This window comes from Balaenoptera ricei, chromosome 18, assembly GCF_028023285.1.
Source record: "Balaenoptera ricei isolate mBalRic1 chromosome 18, mBalRic1.hap2, whole genome shotgun sequence".
Taxonomy (NCBI): Eukaryota; Metazoa; Chordata; class Mammalia; order Artiodactyla; family Balaenopteridae; genus Balaenoptera; species Balaenoptera ricei.
The window spans coordinates 69,160,171-69,185,733 of NC_082656.1; the positions used below are offsets into that span (position 1 = coordinate 69,160,171).

The 25,563-nt window shown below is 43.7% G+C and overlaps 1 protein-coding gene and 1 non-coding gene across 6 annotated transcripts in view; one reads left to right on the forward strand and one right to left on the reverse strand.

Annotated features, from left to right (window-relative positions):
* ABCC4 (ATP binding cassette subfamily C member 4) overlaps positions 1 to 25,563 on the reverse strand; it is a 235,802-nt gene that overhangs the window by 197,591 nt on the left and 12,648 nt on the right. The window contains exon 1 of one of the 5 annotated variants that reach the window (XM_059903366.1): positions 19,818 to 19,919. The exons of the other annotated variants lie outside the window; for them this stretch is intronic. The gene's annotated coding sequence lies outside the window, so the exon portion shown is untranslated. Of the gene's footprint in view, positions 1 to 19,817; positions 19,920 to 25,563 lie in introns of those variants that run through there. 5 annotated transcript variants of the gene reach the window in all.
* On the forward strand, positions 18,752 to 18,824 carry TRNAK-CUU (transfer RNA lysine (anticodon CUU)). Its single transcript has one exon. It is a non-coding gene; the product is annotated as a tRNA-Lys (tRNA).

Genomic DNA, 25,563 nt, shown 5'->3' on the forward strand with positions numbered 1-25,563 from the left:
CACTTTCCCCTACGGCAGGATTTCGTAAGCCCAGCGCTGCTGACGTTTCAGGCTGCATGCTTCTCCGTCACAGGTGGCTCCCCTGTGCTTTGTAGGCGAGTCTGCCGCATCCCTGGGCTCCTTCCTCAATATGCCAGTAGCATCTCTTCACCCTAAGTTATGACAACCTAAAATGACATTTTGGTAGCCAAATCTCCTAGATCAGAACCACTGCCCTAATCTGTCTTTCTGGAAAAGGCACAGAACTTTACTTCAAAGGCTGGCCCCAGAGAGTAGCACAGGGCACTGGCAGCAGTCCTTAACCACCAAGTCAAGGGTTATGGTTTAAACACATTCCTATATTCGCTGGTTCAATTGTCCTTGAGCAGCTCAGTCTGGGGAGCAAGGGATCTATGTTAACAAGGAATTACAATATGATGTGGAAACTGTGGTTGTGAGCTATGCATAGGATCTGCTTCTTGGCTTTTTTGCAGGTCAGTGTAGGGCAAAGTAGGGCTAAGGGATCAATCCCCCAGCTTACCCATCTTCTATACAGCACAGGTTCTCAAACTGTGGTCCCCAAAGCAGCAACATTAGCATCCTGCAACTCGTGAGAAACGCAAATTCTCAGTCCCAACCCTGCCCTATGAAAAATACTCTGTGTGGCCCAGCGAGCTGTACTGGACCAAGTCTTCCAGGTGACGCTGACATCGACTGCAGTCTGAGAACCTGCCACAGAGCACACCTTGTCTGTATTTACATCAACAGTCCCAACCCTGGGCTTCCTTCGTGTCGCAGCGGTTAAGAATCCGCCTACCAGTGCAGGGGACACGGGTTCGAGCCCTGGTCCGGGAAGATCCCACATGACACGGAGCAACTAAGCCCGTGTGCCACAACTACTGAAGCCTGCGCTCTAGAGCCCATGCTCCGCAACAAGAAAAGCCACTGCAATGAGAAGCCCGCGCGCCACAACAAAGAGTAGCCCCCGCTCGCTGCAACTAGAGAAAGCCCATGCACGGCAACGAAGACCCAACACAGCCATAAGTAAATAAATTTACTTTAAAAAAAAAAGAATGAAACTAGACCATTATCTTACACCACACACACTAAAGTTAACTCAAAATGGATTAAAGACTTGAAGGTAAGATCTGAAACCATAAAATTCCTAGAAGAAAATATAGACAGTAACCTATCTGACATCAATCTTAACAATGTTCTTGTGGATCTGACACCAAAGGCAAGGGAAACAAAAGCAAAAATAAACAAATGGGACTAGAAAGCTTCTGCACAGCAAAGGAACCCATCACCAAAATGAAAAGGCAACCTACTGAATATAAGATATTTGCAAATCACATATCCAACAAGGGGCTAATAGCCAAACTATATAAAGGACTCATACATCTTCACAAAAAAAGAAAAAAAAATGATTAAAAAATAGCAGAAGATCGGAATAGACATTTTTCCAAAGAAGGCATAAAGATGCCCAACAGACACATGGAAAGATGCTCAACATCACTAATCATTAGGGAAATACAAATCAAAACCACATTGAGATATCACCTCACATCAGTTAGAATGGCTATCATCAAAAAAACAAGAAATAACAAGTGTTGGAGATGATGTAAAGAAAAGGGAACCCTCATACACTGTAGGTAGGAATGTAAGTTGGTGCAGCCACTATGGAAAACAGTACGGAGATTCCTCAAAAAGTTAAAAACAGAACTACCATACAGTCTAGCAATTCTACTTTTGGGTATATATTCAAAGGAAATGAAATCTTTATCTCAAAGAGATACCTGTACTCCCATGTTCACTGCAGCATTATTCACAAGTCAAGGTAAGGAAACAACCTACATGTCCAACAAATGAATGGATAAATAAACTGTGATATATATGTATATGTATGTATGCATATGTATACACACACACATACATACACACACACACATAACACAATGGAATATTCTTCAGCCTTAAAAAAGAAGGGAATCCTGTCATTTGTGACCACATGGAATAACCTAGAAGGCATTATGCTTTCTTTGTGAAATAAGTCAGAGAGAGAAAGACAAATACTGCATGGTATCACCTATATGCAGAATCTTTTTTTTTTTTTTTTAAGTCAAACTTATAGAAACAAAAGAAAAGTGGTTGCCAGGAGCTTGGGGATAAAAAGGGAAAGGTTGGTAAAAGGGTACATACTTTCAGCTCTAAGATGAATAAGGTCTGAGAATCTAATATAAAACATGGTGACTATACTTGATAACACTGTATTGTCCAACTGAAATTTGCTAAGATAGAACTTAAATGTTTTCACCAAAAAAAGGTGTCCGTGAGGTGATGGATGCACTACTTAACTTGATGGGAGGAATCTTTCCACAATGCATACATATATCAACTCATCACATCGTAAACTCCAAATATCCTACAATTTTGTCGATTGACCTCAATAAAGCTGGGAAGGAAAAAAAAAAAAAAAAAGACTTTGGCTGCTACTTATCCTCATTCCTCTAAATCCATGGAATTTCCCAAGTAACATGAGTGTGGGCTCTGACTGTTTATGCTAACACGGTGACTCATGGTTGGCTCCTAAAGGTTATGCTAATAGAGGACTCAGGATGGGGACTGGCCACACCAGGAAGACTAACCATGGGATTAGAAGGTCGGGCCTGTGAGTCCATGCTTTCAGCCTGACCTCTGTAGAGGGCGGTCTGAAGATGAGCTCAATCACATGGCCAGTGGTCCAATCCATGATGTCTACATAATGAAACCCCAATAGGAACTCTGGACACCAAAGCTTGGGGGAGATTTCCTGGTTGGCCATACTCTATCATCACACACCGATGTGCTGGGAGGGTGACATGTCCTGCCGCCACAGGGATAAGACAAGGAAGCCTAGAGTTTGGGACCCTCTCAGACCTCACCCTGTGTGACTCTCCCTTTGACTGGTTCCAGTTTGAATCTGTTTGCCATAATAAGCAATTGTGTTCTGTGTGTTGTTCTAACGAATTATTGAACGGGAGGGGGTTGTGGGAATCCCTTAATTTGTAGCCAGTGGGTCAAAAGTGAGGGTGGCCTGGGGACCCCCGGACTGGGAGCTGGTGTCTGAAGGGAGGGAGGGCAGTATTGTGGAGGACGAGGCCCTTCACCTGTGAGGTCTGGGTCAACTCCTGGGAGTTGGTGCCGGAACTCAGTGCACAACTCTTCCCTGGAGCTTAAGATTTCACATCATCAGCTCACATCTCAGGACGGCACCTGCTTACCTTCTGCTGGCCGAGAGGTCCACCCACCAACTGGCTCCTTGACCACCTCCTTCTCCCACAGCCTCCCTGTCCTGCCCGCAGTTAATACAGAACTACAGTCCTAGACCGAGTGCCCACCAGCCCACTGCTGTCACTATGAACATTTCTGCCAACACGGAAAGAAGAGACTAGGAATGTTTTAAGAGCTCCCTCCTCTTGCCTGGTGGACACGGGCTCTATCTAACTCTAGGACAGACTTCTCACATTTTAATCTGCAATGAAATCACCTGAGAAGCTCGTTAAAAATAAACACAGACCCCACTCACGGGGGTTCTGACTCCCCAGATCTGGGGCAGAGACGAAGAATCTGCATTTTCAGCAAGCATTCCTCATGGATTTGGTCCGGAACTGCATGGAGAATTACCCTTCCAGGAAAGACCAGCGGTGGTAAATGATTGTTGGATCATAGGGGATGAGAGCTAGAACACACTTTGGAAAATCTAGTACAGCCCATGAGCCCCAGACAGGAAAACTGGCCTAAGATGGCAAGGTCAGTTAAATGATTGAACTAGAACCAAAAACTCAGGCTTTGGGATAATACCCGGCCTGAGGAACCTTGCAAAAGGTAGGTCAAAGATCCCTCCCTCCCCCTAGAATCTAGCTGTGGTGGATGCCTGCCTGAGGGAAGGACGGGGAAGCAAGGATTTAGGATACTGATACTGCCTAGCAGACCAGCTACTGAATGGGGATGCACGGGCCCCTGTCACTGGTGTCCCCTCATGCCCGCCACTCCGGCCACCACTGACCACTGGCTCAGAAGTAGAACAGGTCTGAGGCTCCAGACAGCTGTGGAAATTGACAGCAGCAACTGGAAGGAGGTAGGAGAAGGGCTCTCAATGGACAGATTCTGAGCACCTGGGGCCATGCCAGTGTGAAGAGGGTAGGATTCAAGTCAGGGACACCTGTGAGGAGAGAACTTGGCCCTGCCTCACTCCTAAGGGCATTAGCGATAAACAGTCAACCTGTTCAGGAAACCCAACAGTAAGCAGTGCTGGGGAAACGTCAACCTTGCTGGGAATCAGAAAAACACAAAGGTGCCATGCCAGACCCAATTTCATTTTTCCTTCCAATTTTGGCCAGGTCAACACAGACACAATTACAAGATTGGCACATTTCAAATTGATCCAATTTTCCTTTAAAACAACCCAGATGTAGGGACTTCCCCGGTGGTGCAGTGGTTAAGAATCCGCCTGCCAATGCAGGGGACATGGGTTCGATCCCTGGTCCGGGAAGATCCACATGCCGTGGAGCAACTAAGCCCGTGCGCCACAACTACTGAGCCTGCACTCTAGATCCTGCGAGCCACAACTACTGAAGCCCTCGTGCCTAGAGCCCGTGCTCCGCAACAAGAGAAGCCACCGCAATGAGAAGCCCGTGCACCGCAACAAAGACCCAATGCAGCCAAAAAATAAATAAATAAAATTAAAAAACAAAAAACAAAAAAAAACCCCAGATGTGTTTAATACAAAGCCAGTGTATCCTTTGCCTCAGAAATTTAACTTTTAGAAATGTACTCAGGGACTTCCCTGGCCGTCCAGTGGTGAAGACTCTGCACTTCCAATGCAGGGGGCGCAGGTTTGATCCCTGGTCAGGGAACTAAGATCCCCATGCTGTGCGGCGCAGCCAAAAAAAAAAGGAAAAAAAAGAAATGTACTCCACAGAGTTAAGCTTTAAAGCTTGGGAGAGAAGGCCAGCACTTTCTCTCCCCAGTGCATAGTCCAGTACCTGGGGCAGAGAAGGTGCTGAATATGTATTTTCAGGATGAATGATTACACGGTTCAGAATTAAAGAATCAGTCCAGAGATGATGATTACACTCAAAATACTACCTTAAAAAAGTAGCCAAATGGCAAGTGCCGGAAAACAGATAAATCACTAAAATATATATGCTAGAATATATTAGAGTTGTTTTAAAAGATAAATATAGGACCGGCATTATCAAAAGGCACTGCTTATATTAAATTATACTGCATTTTAAAAGGAAGCAGAATGTGAACCCATCAGAGTATGCAGACTAATTAAAACTCTAAAAAAATGAATACACTACAGGTATACCGATGAAGATTTAAAAGAAATATAGACACTGAAGAGTTTGAAGTTGACCTTTAATTCTTTCTGAGGAAAGGCAAGGGCTTGTGACTGGGACAGGATACTTGAAGGTGGAAGGGGAAGCTGGCAGAACCTTATTTCATAATCTGGATGGTGGTTACAGGGTGTTCACTTTACAACAGTTCTCTAAAGCTATACCTTTGTTTATATAATATTCTGTGCCTGTTGTATGACACAAAGAGTAAAAAAACTGTGAAGTGACAAGATGTACAATGTGATATCAACAGATAATTTAACAGGTGTGTATGTGTATATATAATCATACTGACACTTTCCTACAAAGACTTGTGAAAATTACACAACAAATATACACGGTGACATTAACAAAAGTGGGTTTTGGTGCTCTTCCTTTTAAAAAAAAAAAAAGGAAAGAGCAATGGTATATCATTTGTATTAGTTTGCTAGGGTTGCTACAACAAAATGCCACAGACTGGGTGGCTTAAACAACAGAAATTTCTCACATTTCTGGAGGCTAAAAGTCCAAGATTAAGGTGTCAGCAGGGTTGGTTTCCTCTGAGGTCTCTCTCCTTGGCTTGCAGACGGCCACCTTCTGTGTCTCCTCACAGGCCCTTTTCCTCTGTGTGTATGTGCATCCCCAGTGTCTCTTTCAGGGTCCAATTTTTCTCTTCTTACAAGGACACCAGTCATCTTGGGTTAGGGCCCACCCTAATGTCTTAATTTTCGCTTAATCACCTCTTTAAAGGCCCAGTGTCCAAATACAGTCACTTTCTGACGTACTGGGCACTGGGGTTTCAACACCTAAGTTTTGCAGGGACGCAATTCAGCCCATAACACCATTCTTCACTCATCAGACATGCAAAAAAAATGGACACTTCACATCCAGCCCAGGAAGTGAGTCAGAAGTGAGTCGAGGCAAGATTAGCCATGAGGTGGTACCCCTGTTGACACTTACACATGAGTGCTCAGGGGTTCATTATGCAACTCCTTCTACTTTTGTATATGCTTGTCATTTTCCATCATGAGAGAAAAGAAGGAAGACTGGGGGTAAATCCACATCTGTACATAGGTCTTAGATGTTGGGTTATTTTCTCTATAAAAGTGAGTCACCCAACAGTTATTGGTGTTATCTGTGGTTAGAAATAAAATTAATATCTTTTTCTCTAATCAGCAATGAGTATACTTTTAAAATATTTTAATTAATGTAATGATTAATGAAAAACAAAGAATAAAGGAGTAACAAAAGGAAAGGTGGGAATAATATTAACAGCTGAACTCCATCCACAGCGTAGCTCACCTAATCCATCACTTGGCCCATTCGTGAGTCTGATCCTTCCTTCTCTTATTCCTGGCACATGTTCAGACTATTTCCTAGCCCCCCTGCAGTTAGGTGAGACCGTGTGGCACGGGAGACAGGAGAAGGGCTGTGTGCCACTCACACGCAGGATCCAGGCCTTAAAACCATGAGCACACCTCCTCCACACTCTTCTCTTCCACCGTCAGAACCTGGATGAGGTAGCAACCCAGCTTCGACAAAGCAGAAGACAACAGGAGCGTGGCCTCGTGGCCTAGACCCGTGCATTCGAATCACCTGGAGATTCTGGTCAAATACAAATTCTGATTCACTAAGTCTGTGGCAGGACCTGAGACCACGTTTCTCCCCAGCTCCACGTGATGGCGATACCGCTGGTCTGCAGACCAGCGAGGCTCTAGGCAGACACCCACCAAAGAGGTTCTCGTTTCTGATGACTCAGAGATGGCAGTCAAACGATGAGCAGTAGAAGACACACCAAAAACGACCCAACCAGGAATAGCCAGCTGGCCTTTCTCTCCTGACCCATGACAAAGTTTAACTCTGACCTATGATTAACTCCGGTCTCAAAGTGCAGCTAGTAAATGAATCCAGAGACAGCTGCAGACAGATTACTTTAGTATGTGTAACGTGATACAAGTTGCCTGGGTTCTATTAAAAACAGTATCTGCCACCCCGAGTCAGAGGACAGGGCTGTCAACAGTGGGATCTCCACAGCACACGAATAGCGACAGCTGGCCTGGCAGTAGAGGACAAGAGGACAAGAAGGTCACACACGGGCCTTGGGTTCACACACAGGGCCCACCAGAACTCCTGTTCTTACGTAGAAGTCCATGTAGAAATTGTTTGCTCCCTGAGACCACAGCTATCATTAACAGACTATTTGTCTATATAAAATCTCAGCAAATATTTGCATCACCTCAGCCCTCAACATACTAGCAGTCCAGTGTTTATAAAGGTTTTTTAACCTTTTGTACACTGTTTGTCCAAAATTTGCAAGAAGCAGAAGAGAACTTGGCAGTAACCCCATGATACTTTGAGACGCTCTGTTTTGCAGTGGAACCTTCTTGGGTTTAGGGTGAAGTTTACCTAACTTCATGTTCTTTTGCTATGCACGTAACAGACGTTGGGCACACAATGTATCAGGGCACAGAGTGTGACACGGCTTTGCATGAAACCAGAAGCGGGGAATAGGATTCCCTCCGCCTGCAGTCACCATTAAAACCAAAGCCTGGGAAACAGGCTGAACATCCAGGAAGCTCCGATCCTCCCCCTCACCCCCCAAGAACTCCCATCGCAAGCCTCTGCCCACTAACTCTAAGAAAGAGCCATCTGAAGGGGAATTCATGAGAAATCTAAATTACTGGATGAACTCAAAGAGGCGCAGGCTGCTTAATCTCAGGGACCTGAGACAACTTCCTTGGAAAAAACATTCTAGAGTTCAGGGCATCTAACTTATAATGTTTATGTACTTAGGAAAAACCTTTCACAGCCAGGGAAGAAAGCACCTTCCAGCCTGGCACTGTTGAAACTGCCACAGATTTCACAGTCAAACATGAAATCTAAATCAATCCCCTCTACCTTCAGTGGTCCCACGAGGCCACAGGCTGTCTTTACTGTTTTCATTTCCCCAAAGCACCTAACATATAATGCAAAGTATGTTCTGGGCAAACGTAAATACTTGCTACTTAACACAAAAACACACATATGCCTAATTTGTGACCCCATTTATTTTATGTCCCCCAAAAGGACAAAAAAAACAGGTATTTTGCCACCCAAAAAAAATCAGGAAGATGCATCTATTGCAATCATGTATCTCTAACTCAAAAACAATTTATTCAGAACAAGGTTCCTATTTATTTGGAATCTCCCCAAAACTTCCAAACTATTTTTTCCCAAAGTCTCCACACAGCACAGTTCTAATTTTTAGACATTCTCTTTTTCTGATGATTCTTTCAGCATTGACAGCCTAGGGCTCCCTTCAACACTGATGTGAATTTCAGGGTGCAATTCCATCTTGCCCGGCCTCACTGTAGCTCTGTCAACTTGGCTTAGGTGTGAAGTCCTGAAGAGCATCCTCTGTTATTGCTTCCTTTTGTTCCTGGTCCCTTCCCTTGGGGTCATGACTCTTCAGGCCCACCGATCAGACTCAGTTGTGCCTTCGATTCCCCAGAGGATGTCATCGGAAATGCAGAAAGTTAAAATTAAACTCACCATGTTCAATGAGGCGGCATTTGGTGCGTTTCCTTCTGTTCCACTGAGAGAGTTGAGGACCCTAAGACTTTGGTATAGTACCATTGACCCTCTTGTTCTCTCCAATGCCTCTTGAAGCTGGCTCCAGGATTTTCTTAACAATCTGCTTCAGCTCTTCATGCTTCTGCCCAAACTTCTTTCTCCTCAGGCCTGGCCATCAGATTCTTCTGTATCATCATACAGCAAGGTGACTAATTTTTAAATATTTAAGGCCCCATAGGAACACTCTGACAGAGACTTCAACCTCTGGCCTAGGTTGTCCTACAATTCACAATTATTTCTTGGCAAATGGTATGAGGTTTGAAGAGAAAGGGCAGTTGATGACACAGCTATGATTTTCCTCCAAGTAAACAGAATAACTAATAAAGTAGGTGAGCCTATTTTTTCATTTAATTTTTATGTCACCACCCTACATGATTAGGAGAAAAGGTAAAGGGTTAAAAAAAAAAGTAATGATTTGAGTTCATATTTTTTTTTTTTAATAAGTGCATAGAGACCACACATCACTTTTTATTTATTTATTTATTTATTTTTGGCTGCATTGGGTCTTCGTTGCTGCGTGCAGGCTTTTCTCTCATTGCGGCGAGCGGGGGTTACTCTTCATTGTGGTGCGTGGGCTTCTCATTGCGGTGGCTTCTCTTGTTGCAGAGCACGGGCTCTAGGTGCCGTGGACTCAGTAGTTGTGGCTCGCAGGCTCAGTAGTTGTGGCTTGCAGGCTCTAGGGTGCAGGCTGAGTAGTTGTGGCGCACGGGCTTAGTTGCTCTGCGGCACGTGGGATCTTCCAGGACCAGGGCTTGCACCCGTGTCCCCTGCATTGGCGGGCGGATTCTTAACCAATGGGCCACCAGAGAAGTCCTTGAGTTCATATTTCTGGTAATTATCCATGAACTAATAACTGAGAGATTACTTCAGCTCCATAAACAAAACATAGAAGGCCCAACAGCCCTGAGGCAGAAGGCGTGATGGAAAAATCCCCAGTGTCCACGCTGGCTGTGAACATAACACCACTCTTCCACACCAGGTCAGTCCTCCTTTATGACTATTCTGTCCATCTTTCTTCTAGGCAACTGTTTAGAGCTCTCAGCAGAGACTCCAGACCTGGAATGGGGAATTCTTTACATAATACTGAGAAGAGCTGTCCAAAATGATAATCCAATTTAAAATGTAATAGGCTTTCTGCCTATTACTCAGAGTTCAGGGGGAAAAGCTAATTATAAATTATACACTTTCTATCTGGGCAATACTAAGTCACTAGGACAGACTTTTGGAAAATTCCAGCTAAACCAGTTCATTCTTTGAAGCATTAGGTCAATTATGAACATACCAACCCTCAGCTTGAATAGCTGCATATTCAGAAAGAACAAAAACATCTTGTGAAAAGCCTCTGTACGTGGTCTGTTAAAGGGCTTATTTGATAGGAAGTAAGTTGAGAGAGACGAAACTCCCTAGTGAATCCTAGGACAGGCTAAAACAGCTTACTTAATAATTTTGGTACCTTCTCCCATTTGCTTTAAAAAAAAAAAATGTTTCCTATAAGCTTGCAGAGGCGGGAAAAAAGCAACTGAAAACAACACAAACAGGCTTTGTCAGCAAAGAAAATGCTTTGTAGGAGACACTTTAAGATGGCCTGTCACCTTGGCTCCAGGCTGTCCTGTTTCCCCACAGCCCTAAACCAGCCCCTGTGACCAGAATGCCATTTTCAAGGGAATCTGATTCCCTCTCACAAGCCTCTCTACTCCCCACCCCTCATGGAGGTCACCTGCACCTCATCAGAAGGATGGAGGGACAGAGGTAAGAGAGACCACCCCACACACAGCCCGCAAAGGGTTAAGAACAGTGAAAGGGCCCCAGGACCCTGCTGTGTAACCCAAGAGCAGAGGAAGGGCCGCTCCCTCTTTCTCCCTCCAAAGAGGCCAGAGCCAAATGAGATCTTCCTCCCTCAATCCCCAGGGAAGCAGCCCCCAAACCACAGCACATGCATAACCCCTTTATTAATACAAAAGGATGCAACACACAAACCCACTTTTTTCACCAGGAATCTCAACAACAGGACTATAGGGAAACCGGAATCATAACATTAATTCGAATTAACGCTTAAGCACCCATCGTGTAACAGGCACTTTTCTAGGTTCTAGACCTCAGATACAGTCTTTTTTATGGAGCTCACATTCGGGAAGGGAAGAAGGACGATAATCAAATTAAAAAGATAGGTCCAGAACAATGACAATGACCAGACGGAAAATAAAAAGAGGGAGACACGGCTGAGGGTGGGGGCAGCCGCTTTAGATGGCGTGAGGAGGCCGAGCTCACCGAGGAGGCCAGGTGTGGACCAAGACTCGAAGGACGAGAGCAGGGTCCTCGTGTTCCAAGCAAAGAACAGCGAGTCAGAAGCCAAAGGTCTAAAGCACTCTCAGAAAAATCCCGAAATACTAAGTACTTGCCTCTAATTCAGCAGAGATCATAAAAGAATGTCCTGTAGAAGGGAGGGTTATCGGGGAACCTGGGAGAGGTAGCTGGGCTTCAGGCAGGTCCCAGAGGAAAGCAGCAAAGGCAAACGTGGCTAAAATCTTCTCCCATCCACCCCACAAGGTTAATCCTAATATGTTAAACTGGCAAATAAAGAAAGTGGCTTGGGGGAATTCCCTGGCCGTCCAGTGGTTGGGACTCAGCGCTTTCACAGCGGAGGGTGTGGGTTCAATCCCTCGTGGTGGAACTAAGGTCCCACAAGCCAAGTGGCGTGGCCAAATTTAAAAAAAAAAAAAGAAAAGAAGAGAAAAAAAGAGACTGGCTCGGATTGGAAATGGACCAAGATCGAGAAGACACCGCTGGTAATAAGCCAGGACAGTCACCACAGAGTTCAAACTCACTTACTAAGCCCCACCTCAGACACAGTGTCCTTCCATCAGGGCTGAGAATCCAGCTTCCTCAGCCTCCGCAGAGCCCAAGGGCACAGGGAGCCACCAGGCCCCTCGGAGCCCTTGGCCCACTCTTCCTCCCAACCCACTATAAAAGCACTACAATCAGCTTGTCGTCTAAGCTAGCTATGACGGTGAAGGTCTGGGTCAGCTGGGGGCCTGCCAGCCTCTCCACCCGACCCAGGACTTCCCTGCTGCCTGGCCGCTCACGGTCCCCTTGCCTCGGCTTCCTATTCAGCTGGCTCTTTCTGCCTGAGCTAAGCACCTTCACTGGCTAGACTAGCACACACCTTCAGGAGACGCCTTTAGGTACTGTCTCTCCAGTCCCAAGACTGTCAACATTCCCCCAGGTCCCACAACCGGCTGGGACCAAGCAACCCAGACGCCCACCCACCCAGCCTGCCAGATGCCACCTCCAGGAGGACATACTCTCCCTGTAGCTTTCACAGCCATCACTCTCATGTGCATATCACAGGTCAGGGGTTATCTTAGGGGGATACCCGCTCAAGTGGGGATAATAATAGTAATAGGTTTTCACTAATCATTACTCTTGGTAAAACTTCAGCAAATACTAAAAAGTTTATTAGCATTACTCTGTCCACAGTTCCTGCCCATACTCCACGGCAGGGGGGAGGGGCACATTTTAAGGAAGATGACCTTAGCTCCATTAGAGTGATCATATTATTTATCACCCAACCCGAGATACTCCTAGGAGTAAAACGGGGTGCTGTTAATAATTACAATGCGATACGTGATGTAAACCAGGACCATCCTGGGCAAACCAATAGGTGAGCCACCTGATACAGGCGAAAAGAAAAATTTTTTTAAAAAACAGACTTAGAGGCAGATTGGTTCAAGATGGCAGAGTAGAAGGATGTGCGCTCACTCCCTCTTGCAAGAGCACTGGAATCACAACTAACTGCTGGACAGTCATCAACAGGAAGACACTGGAACTCACCGAAAAAAGATACCCCCCATCCAAAGACAAAGGAGAAGCTGCAATGAGACAGTAGGAGGGGTGCAATCACAATAAAATCAAATCACAAACTGGAGAATGATTATACCACAGAAGTCCACCCACTGAAGTGAAGGTTCTGAGCCCTAGGTCAGGATTTCCAACCTGGGGCTCCGGCAATGGGAGGAGAAATTCCTAGAGAATCAGACTTTGAAGGCTAGCGGGATTTGACTGCAGGACTTCGACAGGTCTGGGGGAAAGAGACTCTACTCTTGGAGGGCACACACAAAGTCGCCTCAGGCCAAACAACCAATAGGGAGGGAACCCAGCCCCACCCATCAGCAGACAAGCAGATTAAAATTTTCCTGAGCTCTGCCCACCAGAGCAACACCCAGCTCTACCCACCACCAGTCCCTCCCATCAGGAAGCTTGCACAAGACTCTTAGATAGCCTCATCCACCAGAGGGCAGAATGCAGAAGCTAGAAGAACTACAACCCTGCAGCCTGTGGAATGAAAACCACAATCACAGAAAGACAGACAAAATGGAAAGGCAGAGGACTATGTTCCAGATGAAGGAACAAGATAAAACCCCAGAAAAGCAATGAAATGAAGTGGAGATAGGCAATCTTCCAGAAAAAGAATTCAGAATAATGATAGTGAAGATGATCCAGGACCTCGGAAAAAGAATGGAGGCAAAGATCGAGAAGATGCAAGAAATGTTTAACAAAAACCTAGAAGAATTAAAGAACAAACACAGAGATGAACAATACAATAACTGAAATGAAAAATACACTAGAAGGAATCAGTAGCAGGATAACTGAGGAAAGAGAACGGATAAGTGACCTGGAAGACAGAATGGTGTAATTCACTGCTGTGGAACAGAATAAAGAAAAAAGAATGAAAAGAAATGAAGACAGCCTAAGAGACCTCTGGGACAACATTAAACGCAACAACATTCACATTATAGAGGGCCCAGAAGGAGAAAACAGAAAGGACCTGAAAAAATATTTGTAGAGATTATAGTCGAAAACTTCCCTAACATGGGAAAGGAAATAGCCACCCAAGTCCAGGACGCACAGACACTCCCAGGGAGGATAAACCCAAGGAGAAACATGCCGAGACACACAGTAATCAAACTGACAAAAAATTAAAGACAAAGAAAAATTATTAAAAGCAACAAGGGATAAATGACAAATAACATACAAGGGAACTCCCAGAAGGTTAACAGCTGATCTCTCAGCAGAAACTCTACAAGCCAGAAGGGAGTGGCATGATATATTTAAAGTGATGAAAGGGAAGAACCTATAACCAAGATTACTCTAGTCGACAAGGATCTCATTCAGATTCGACAGAGAAATCAAAAGCTTTACAGACAAGCAAAAGCTAAGAGAATTCAGTATCACCAAACCAGCTCTACAACAAAGGCTAAAGGAACTTCTCTAAGTGGGAAACACAAGAGAAGAAAAGGACCTGCAAAAACAACCCCAAAACAATTAAGAAAATGGTAATACGAACAAACATATCAATAATTACCTTAAATGTGAATGGATTAAATGCTCCAACCAAAAGACACAGGCTTACTGAATGGATACAAAAACAAGACCCGGATATATGCTCTCCACAAGAGACCCACTTCAGACCTAGGGACACATACAGACTGAAAGTGAGGGGATGGAAAAAGATACTCCATGCACATGGAAAACAAAAGAAAGCTGATATAGCAATACTCATTTCAGATAAAATAGACTCTAAACTAAAGAATGTTACAGGAAACAAGGAAGGACACTACATAATGATCAAGGGATCAATTCAAGAAGAAGATACAACAATTATAAATATATATGCACCCAACATACAAGCACCTCAATACATAAGGCAAATGCTAACAGCTATAAAAGAGGAAATCGACAGTAACACAATGATAGTGGGGACTTTAACACCTCACTTACACCAATGGACAGATCATCCAGACAGAAAATCAATAAGGAACACAAGCTTTAAATGACACATAGGCCAGATAGATTTAATTAATATTTATAGGGCATTCAATCCAAACACAGCAGATTACACTTTCATCTCAAGTGCACATGGAACATTCTCCAGGATAGATCACATCTTCGGTCACAAATCAAGCCTCAGTAAATTTAAGAAAACTGAACTCATATCAAGCATCTTTTCTGACCACAACACCGCAAGATCAGAAATAAATTACAAGGGAAAAAAGTAAAAAGCACATGGAGGCTAAACAATACGTTACTAAATAACCAAGAGATTATTGAAGAACTCAAAGAGGAAATCAGAAAATACCTAGATACAAATTACAACAAAAACATGACGATCCAAAACCTACGGGATGCAGCAAAAGCAGTTCTAAGAGGGAAGTTTATAGCAATACAAGCCTACCTCAAGAAACAAGAAAAATCTCAAATAAACAATCTAACCTTACACCTAAAGGAACTAAAGAAAGAAGAACAAACAGAACCCAAAGTTAGCAGAAGGAAAGGAATCATAAAGATCAGAGCAGAAATAAATGAAAAAGAAATGAAGGAAATAATTGCAAAGATCAATAAAACTAAAAGCTGGCTCTTTGATAAACAAAATTGATAAACCTTTCACCACACTCATCAACAAAAAGAAGGAGAGGACTCAAATCAATAAAATTAGAAATGAAAAAGAAGTTACAGTAGACACCGCAGAAATACAAAGTATCCTAAGAGACTACCACAAGCAACTCTATGCCAATAAAATGGACAACTTGGAAGAAATGGGCAAATTCTTACAAAGGTATAACCTTCCAAGACTGAAGAAATAGAAAATATGAACAGACCAATCACAAGTAATGAAATTGAAACTATGATTAAAAATCTTCCAACAAACAGAAGCCCAGGGCCAGATGGCTTCCCAGGTGAATTCTATCAAATATTTAGAGAAGAGCTAACACCCATCCTTCTCAAACTCTTCCAAAAAATTGCAGAGGAAGGAACACTCCCAAACTCATTCTACGAGGCCACCATCACCCTGATACCAACACCAGACAAATATACTATAAAAAAAGAAAATTACAGGCCAATATCACTGATGAATATAGATGCAAAAATCCTCAACAAAATACTAGCAAACAGAATCCAACAACACATTAAAAGGATCATACACCATAATCAAGTGGGATTTATCCCAGTGATACAAGGATTCTTCAATATACACAAATCAATCAGTGTGCTACACCATATTAAAATGAAGAAGAAAAACCATATGATCATCTCAATAGAGGCAGAAAAAGCTTTCGACAAACTTCAACACGCATTTATGATAAAAACTCTCCAGAAAGTGAGCATAGAGGGAACCTACTTCAACATAATAAAGGGCATATATGACAAATGCAAAGCAAACATCACTCTCAATGGTGGAAAACTGAAAGCATTTCCTCTAAGATCAGGAACAAGACAAGGATGTCCACTCTCACCACTATTATTCAACATATTTCTGGAAGTCCTAGCCACCGCAATCAGAGAAGAAAAAGAAATAAAAGGAATACAACTTGGAAAAGAAGAAGTAAAACTGTCACTGTTGGCAGATGACATGATACTATACATAGAGAATCCTAAAAATGCCACCAGAAAACTACTAGAGCTAATCAATGAATCTGGTAAAGTTGCAGGATACAAAATTAATGCACAGAAATCTCTTCCATTCCTATACACTAATGATGAAAAATCTGAAAGAGAAATTAAGGAAACACTCCCATTTACCATTGCAACAGAAAGAATAAAATACCTAGGAATAAACCTACCTAGGGAGACAAAAGACCTGTTATGCAGAAAACTGTAAGACACTGATGAAAGAAATTAAAGATGATACCAACAGATGGAGAGATATATCATGTTCTTGGATTGGAAGAATCAACATTGTGAAAATGACTCTACTACCCAAAGCAATCTACAGATTCAATGCAATCTCTATCAAATTACCAATGGCATTTTTTACAGAACTAGAACAAAAAATCTTAAAATTTGTACGGAGACACAAAAGACCCTGAATAGCCAAAGCGGTCTTGAGGGAAAAAAACGGAGCTGGAGGAATCAGACTCCCTGACTTCAGTCTATACTACAAAGCTACAGTAATCAAGACAATATGGTACTGGCACAAAAACAGAAACATAGATCAATGGAACAAGATAGAAAGCCCAGAGATAAACCCACACACCTATGGTCAACTAATCTATGACAAAGGAGGCAAGGCTATACAATGGAGAAAAGACAGTCTCTTCAGTAAGTGGTGCTGGGAAAACTGGACAGCTACATGTAAAAGAATGAAATTAGGACTTCCCTAGTAGTGCAGTGGTTGAGAATCCGCCTGCCAATGCAGGGGACATGGGTTCGAGCCCTGGTCCGGGAAGATCCCACATGCCGCGGAGCAACTAAGCTCCACAACTACTGAGCCTGCGCTCTAGAGCCCACAAGCCACAACTACTGAAGCCCGCACGCCTAGAGCCCATGCTCCGCAACAAGAGAAGCCACCGCAGTGAGAAGCCCACACACCACAATGAAGACCTAACGCAGCCAAAAAATAAATAATAAAATAAAATAATAAAATTGTAAAAAAGAAGAAAAAAGAATGAAATGAGAACACTCGCTAACACCATACACAAAAATAAACTCAAAATGGATTAAAGACCTAAATGTAAGACTGGACACTATAAAACTCTTAGAGGGAAACATAGGAAGAACGTCCTTTGACCTAAATCACAGCAAGATCTTTTTTGACCCACCTCGTAGAGTAATGGAAATAAAAACAAAAATAAATAAATGGGACCTAATGAAACTTAAAAACTTTTGCACAGCAAGAAACTATAAACAAGATGAAAAGACAACCCTCAGAATGGGAGAAAATATTTGCAAACGAATCATCGGACAAAGGATTAATCTCCAAAATATATAAACAGCTCATGCAGCTCAATATTAAAAAAAAAAGCAACCCAATCCAAAAATGGGCAGATGACCTAAATAGACATTTCTCCAAAGAAGATATACAGATGGCCAAGAGGCACACGAAAAGCTGCTCAACATCTCTAATTATTAGAGAAATGCAAATTAAAACTAGAATGAGGTATTACCTCACACCAGTCAGAATGGCCATCATCAGAAAACCTACAAACAACAAATGCTGGAGAGGGTGTGGAGAAAAGGGAACCTTCTTGCACTGTTGGTGGGAATGTAAATAGATACAGCCACTATGGAGAACAGTATGGAGGTTCCTTAAAAAACTAAAAATAGAATTACCATATGACCCAGCAATCCCACTACTGGGCATATACCCAGAGAAAACCACAATTCAAAAAGACACATGCACCCCGAAGTTCACTGCAGCACTGTTTACAATAGCCAGGTCATGCAAGCAAGCTAAATGCCCATCGACAGATGAATGGATAAAGAAGTTGTGGTACATATATACAATGGAATATTACTCAGCCATAAATAAAGAACGAAATTGGGTCACTTGTAGAGACGTGGATGGATCTAGAGTCTGTCACACAGAGTGAAGTAAGTCAGAAAGAGAAAAACAAATATCATATATTAACGCATATATGTGGAATCTAGAAAAATGGTACAGATGAACCGGTTTGCAAGGCAGAACTAGAGACACAGATGTAGAGAACAAATGTATGGACACCAAGAAGGGAAAGGGGGCGGGGCAGGGGGGTGGTAGGATGAATTGGGAGGTTAGGATTGACATACATACACTATTATGTATAAACTAGGTAACTAATAAGAATCCGCTGTATAAAATAAATAAATAAAATTCAAAAAAAATACTCAGAACAGTTCTACAACCTCAGGCAATGAAAAGTTTTACTATTAATCTGATTTCATATCAAATCAAGGTATGTTTTTTTCCCCTTTTTTGGGGGGAAGAGCAGGAGGGAGGCTGCTAGACCAAATCATTTCCTTCCAAAATAAAAAGATGCAGGAATTCCCTGGCGGTCCAGTGGTTAGGACTCTGCACTCTTACTGCAGAGGGCCTGGGTTCAATCCCTGGTCAGGGAACTAAGATCCCAGAAGCTGCGTCACCCGGACAAAAAAATAAATAAAATAAATAAATAAACAAAATTTAAAACAAAAACAAAATAAAAAATGCAAGCGCAACACTAGGATCCTGGCCTGTCAGAAGACCAGGATATAAAGAACACAAACCCTTTTGTCTACAATCAAGCCAAATGCTAAAGTCCATCGGGAATCAGGGGACACTTCAGAAATAAAGACTGGGGGCTTCCCTGGTGGCGCAGTGGTTGAGAATCTGCCTGCCAATGCAGGGGACACGGGTTCGAGCCCTGGTCTGGGAAGATCCCACATGCCGCAGAGCAACTGGGCCCGTGAGCCACAATTACTGAGCCTGCACGTCTGGAGCCTGTGCTCCGCAACAAGAGAGGCCGCGATAGTGAGAGGCCCGCGCACCGCGATGAAGAGTGGCCCCCGCTTGCCACAACTAGAGAAAGCCCTAGCACAGAAATGAAGACCCAACACAGCCATAAATAAATTAATTAATTTTAAAAAAATAAAAAATAAATAAAAATTTTTAAAAAGACGTTTAAAAAAAAAAAGAAATAAAGACTGGACTTGGACATAAACACCAGATTGCTAAACCTAGCAAAGAAGCCATCATTTGTAGTGCGATATGCTTTTGGAGGTGCACTTCTTAAGGGATTTAAAAAAAGAGAATTTCTGCACAAACTAAGGTAAAATGTAGTTTTACCAGCACCACCTGGTTCTATTCTGAGATCCCACCAGCTCCTCAAGCTCAGTGTAAGTCTTCCTCCTCCTCCTCTGCCTTCCTAGGACCTCTGGCACCGGACTTGCAACATCTGAAGCTGTGGCAATACCACCCCCTCCCCATTTACAAAGTTGTGTTGCTTTGGGCACAAAACTGTTTGACCTCTCCGCACCTGAGTTTCCTCAGCTGCAGGCAAGGAACGCGGCTGCCCTTGGCCGGGCTTTTACAAACGTTAGCCGTGGTTGCGGTAGCACTGCACCTGGCATTACCGGAATTTGCTTAAGGTCGGGAAGTATTCCGCAGAGCCCCGGCGGGTCCTGGAGCGCTCAGCGTGGCTGCGCGCAGAGGATGTGCCTCTTGCTTTGGAGAGCGGAGAGCGGAGAGCGAGGGCAGCTGAGAGGCGGATGGAGGCGGGCGGCGCGAGGTCCCCTGGTAACCCTCAGTCCCCGCCTTCAAAGACCACCCAGCGCCACTGCACATGGTTTTCTGTGGAACTCAGTAGAAGGGGCCAACTTTCTGAGGACGGAGGGGAGGGGAGCAGAGAGAAAAATAAAGCAGAGAACACCGGAGAAGGCAGGACCAGGAGGCAGAAAGAGGCCCGAGGGAGGGAGCCCAGAGGCGGCAGGAAGCGTGGAGTAAGACCTCAGGCCAGCGGCGGCGCTGCGTGCTTCCTGCCCCCGGAAGGCAGGACTCGGCGGCCTCACTCAGGTCCACCTTCTCCACCACGCTCGGCGCCGTGGGTCCTTCCACGCACGGGGCGCTGCAGCGGCGCTCATGTGCACCTCTTAGGGCCTTGAAATCCTTGCCAGGAACGCAGCCTAAACATGTGAGAGGGAGGAAACCGCACAGTGGCTTTAAACCACAGCGGCTCTGTCTGCGTGACCCTGCGCGGCGTTTTCTTCAACCTGCCTGAGCCAGGGGTTCGCCTGTCACCAGCTTCTCAGAGTAATCAGACTTTCCCGGAGAGTCAGCCTGAGATGACCCGGAGTCAGCACGGCTCAGCCGGCCTCGGGTTCATCTGCAGTTTGCAGGCTGAGTTCAGTCTCTCCAACACAACCCTCCCCCACCCCATATACCACCTTCTGCACAACTCGCATTCGGCGGTAGCTGCTCCTTACTCACTTTGCTCTGCCCTAAATAAAAAGGCCAGTTCCCAGAAATCAAGGCAGCTAATTCCCTTTCTGTTTGTGAGTTGGCCGCCCTGTGGGATTCCTTCCTGCTGCACCTCATCCTTCCTGGAAGGGTTTCTTAGAAAATGTGTCTCCCCCTTATAGGAATCCCTCCCCATGAAGCGGCTGGAATTTCCCTTCAAAAGACTTTACTTTCTGAGCGGCTCCTAGCAGAGATGACCAATATCCACTCAAGAGAGGAAGGGAGGGAGGAGGGAGGGAGAAGAGGAATCCTAATTTGGCTTACTCAAAGGGACTACTCTTCTCTTTAAAATATTTGTTGAAGGAAAAACTAGGACTACATCATATTCTAAGGGGGGAGAAGAAAGGATTTTGAGTTTGCCTGAGAACAATAGAGCCATCTTTTTTCGACTATTAATATCAGATACACTACTGACTTGTATGGGGTTTTCCCAAAAGCAAAAAATAATTTGGGAAACTTTCATGTAGATGAAAAAGAGAAAGTTTAGAGAGCATGAGTCTGAGTTACCTCATAGCCCAAAAGAACAGAAGAGCTTACACTGGATAGACAGCCTTATGCCAAAGATGTCCCCACCTCGTGCTGGGGGAACTAACAGCAACAATGAGTAATCTAATTTCTAGAGCAATAAATTATATTTGCAATGCCCAGCCTGCCTGCCCAGGGACAAAATGCACTCTCCCCTCCCAAGTACAGCACTCGAAGGGTTTATGAAGATTGGCTACATGTATGTTTGAAGACTTAGGAATTATACCTGAATTCAACTCAAAAAAATATGTGAGGGCCGGTCTATAATAAGCAGATGGAGTAGAGGGTAAGGCTTGTGGGGTCAGAATCCTTGGTGAGTCCAGTCTAACGGGACAAACTACCACAATACAAAGCAGCTCTGATCAATGACCAGTGGCACTAACTCCAACCAAGCCCTCCATGGGAAACGGGAGTTGCTCGTGTGCTCAGGCTAAGGAAGTACCACACACAGGGTGACTTAGACAAGAGAAATTTATTCTCTCACAGCTTTGCCAGCTAGAAGTCCAAGATCAAGGCGTTGGCGCTGTTTATGAAAGAGGGAAGCTGCCAGAAGTTGACTTGGGCAGTCTTGGCCACATTGCTATGCTGAGAAATTGCTTTCCAGAAGACTTCTGGCAGATGTAGCAACACCACCTTATAATTTTCAAAATGCTTCCACAGAGAGCAGCCCAGTTCTGAGTATAAATTTTTTGTAGCTTTTTTTCATATATCTTAATTTCTGTGGGACAGTTACTAACGGGTCACTTCTCCATTCATCAGAGATGGATATTATACACTGCACTACTTCCCACATTACTTCCCTGCTGCCTTGCCCTGCTTGACTGGAAGTGGGGGAGAAAAATAAGTATATGGAACTTTATTCGTTCATTGTACTAAATCTAAAATCTAATTTTCAGAACACATTGTGAGTAGGTTTAATTTTGCCAGTTTCTAGAAGAGGGTACCAAAGCCCAGAGTGGTTAAGTGTTTTGCCTAAGGTCACACAGCTAGTAAGATCCCGGACTAGGACCCCTGGCTCCAGTCTGATGCTCTCTCCTTATACTCAGCTTGCTCCGATCTAAGATGGAGGTGTCAGCAACTCCAAGTTAGAAAAACTCAGATTAAGACTAAAGTAATTTACAATCACTGAATAAACCTATTAAGGGCAAGATGCTCAGCTAGGCACTGAGAGATGCCAAAGACACTAGTTTCTGCCCTTGAAGAGCTAACAATATAGTTTTTTTCTTTTCTAAGTCACAAATGAATAAAGACTTAAATAACACTTGATCATTTAAAGCAATAAAAAGACATGATAGGACTTTCCTGGTGGTGCAGTGGTTAAGAATCTGCCTGCCAATGCAGGGGACACGGGTTCGAACCCGGGCCCGGGGAAGATCCCACATGCTGCGGAGCAGCTAAGCCCGTGTGCCACAACTACTGAGCCTGCGCTCTAGAGCCCGCGAACCACAACTACTGAGCCCACGTGCCACAACTACTGAAGCCCACACGCCTAGAGCCCGTGCTCTGCAACAAGAGAACCCACGACAATGAGAAGCCCGCGCACCGCAACGAAGAGCAGCCCCCGCGCAGCAATGACCCAACACAGCCAAAAAAAACAGGACAGACACCTTTCTATATTTACAGAGAGAGAAAAGAGTGCACACTGCCTAGTTGAAGAATCCCTTCAATAGAAGTTAAAAGAAGTAGCCTACAGAGTGAAGTAAGTCAGAAAGAGAAAAACAAATACAGTATGCTAACACATATATACGGAATCTAAGGAAAAAAAAAAAAAAAAAGGCCATGAAGAACCTAGTGGCAAGACGGGAATAAAGACACAGACCTACTAGAGAATGGACTTGAGGATATGGGGAGGGGGTGGGGTGAGATGTGATAGGGTAAGAGAGTGTCGTGGACATATATACACTACCAAATGTAAAATAGATAGCTAGTGGGAAGCAGTCGCATAGCACAGGGAAATCAGCTCGGTGCTTTGTGACCACCTAGAGGGGTGGGATGGGGAGGGTGGGAGGGAGGGAGGTGCAAGAGGGAAGAGAAATGGGAACATATTGTATATGTATAACTGATTCACTTTGTTATAAAGCAGAAGCTAACACACTATTGTAAGGCAATTATACTTCAATAAAGATGTTTAAAAAAAAAAAAAAAAAAAAGAATAGTCAAGAACCCTGACAGTAAACACAGTGCAAACAACCAAACAATTAAGCTATAAGCTAGGACTAAAATACGTGAGGAGCTTGTATTTTGTCCAATGAATGTGCAAACAATTTCATTCTTTTATTTTTATCTTCCACCCTTGGTTAGCTGCTTGAGGTAAATATAACATTTGGACAAATATTTGCAACCAGATTGTAACATGTATGCCACTTAAAGTCCAGTGTGGAAACTTCATCTGGCTCAAATATGGTTTGAATTTGAACCAGTTATTTAAGTGTCTTAATTTTTTACAATTTGTTTATCCTCAATCAAATAACTTTGTTATTTTCTGTTGTTTCTGAAATCCTCCCATTTAAAATGTGTAAGCTACAACCTGGGGTTTGATTTTGTTATTTTTAACTAGATATTATAAAATTCCCTTGTTTATGTGGCTGGGAGGGTGGAAATTTGGATTATAAGATTTAATTAAGACAAGAGTCATTTTATAAAATATTTGGCAATGTTCTTTCCCTGAATGATGCTTCAGTAAAACTGCTTTACAAGCAGTGAACACAGCAGACTGATTTGATTGTTGAAAAGTGAATAAAATCTGCATCAAACCACAAAAAAAAAAAAAAAAAAAGAAGTAGCCAACTGGGTTTATCACATAATCTCAGTCACATCCTGACCAACAAAACACACCAATAAGGGTCTGCAAATAAAGGCAATTTATTGGGTGAGCAATTTTATGCTCAGGAGCTTTTTGTTGACAAGTGTGAGATTTCCACTCAGTTACCCTTGTAGGCTCAATCAATCCAGGCATTCTTGTCTGCCCAGGGTGAGGAAATAAACACAGCAACATAGATGCCATAGCTCATTCTCTGGAATTTGTCGTCCTGACTCAACTCTGAGCTCCTCAATTGTCCTGCTTTGGTAAAATGAGGACAAAACCAGGTTCAACAAGGGTTTACTACAAGGACCCAAGGACCAAGTATATCTAAGATCCCCACACATAGGAAGCTCCCTTCCTCCACAACACCTTGCTGAGTCCCCACAGGGATGAACAAGCCAGTTGTTCTCCTGCTTTGACAGGAACTTAGAAAAGGGGGCGCAGGTGAGGGCAGACCAGAACCCCCAGCCACAAAAACGAAAATTTGCACAGAAAAATGTCTGACCTTGGGAAACTGTTTTTAATCAGGGGTTCTTGGTCTTCATTGTCCATCAGAAATTTGTAGGGAACCTTTTAAAAATATTGATACCTGGGTTCCATGCCCTGAGATGATGATTCAAATTGGCCTAACCGGAGGGACCAGGCATTCAAATTTTAGGGCTGCCCAGGTGATTCAATCATACTGAGGGCTGAGAAACTGCTGTACACTCAATAGCAGGAACTTAAGATAAAACAGAGCTAGCAAGTTTAACAGATAATACATGCCAACAACTGTTTGAAGAAGGTAATTTCCAAGTATATTTAGGAAAGGCAGCACCAAGAGCCAGCCTGCAATCATTAAGAGGAAATCATGTCAAACTAACCTCAAGTCTTCTCTTTGTAGGGTTTCAGAATAACTACCCAGTAGATAAGAGACCTCTGAACTCCCAACCTCTCCTGATACCTGTGTGTCAAGTTCACCCACTGCCCATGGTGTTCATTAGCAGATTGGCCACAACCTGGAGGACAGTCCCAGGACCTGTCCTTTCTCAAGTAAAGACAACAAAAGTTTTCAAAGCACTTTCTACAGGCAACAATGAGACGCTGAACTTTGACATCAACAAAATAAATGAACTTAAAACCAGATAAAATAGAAGTTTGTATGGGGATGCACTGTGAAGTCAGTTGACCATGGGTCCAATACATCTCAACTGTATGCGTTGCTGATGACGCCCAAATTTTATCTCCAGCTCAGACTTCTTCTCTGAGCCCTTGACTCATGACCTGCTCAACCTCTCCCACGTGTACCAGACATCTCAAACTTAACTTGGCCAAGACCAAACTCCCGGTCTTCTCCAACCCATTCCTCTTGCAGGCTTCAGCATTTCATTTAATGGTGACTCCATCCTTGCAGGTGCTCAGGCCAAATCCACAGAGATAACCTTGAAAGTCACTTCCTCTCAAGTGCCACCATCAAAGCCAACCACCTCTCCCACAGCTCCACCTTTAAATAAGCTCTTCCCTGAACCCAGCTACTACTCACCACTGCCACTCCT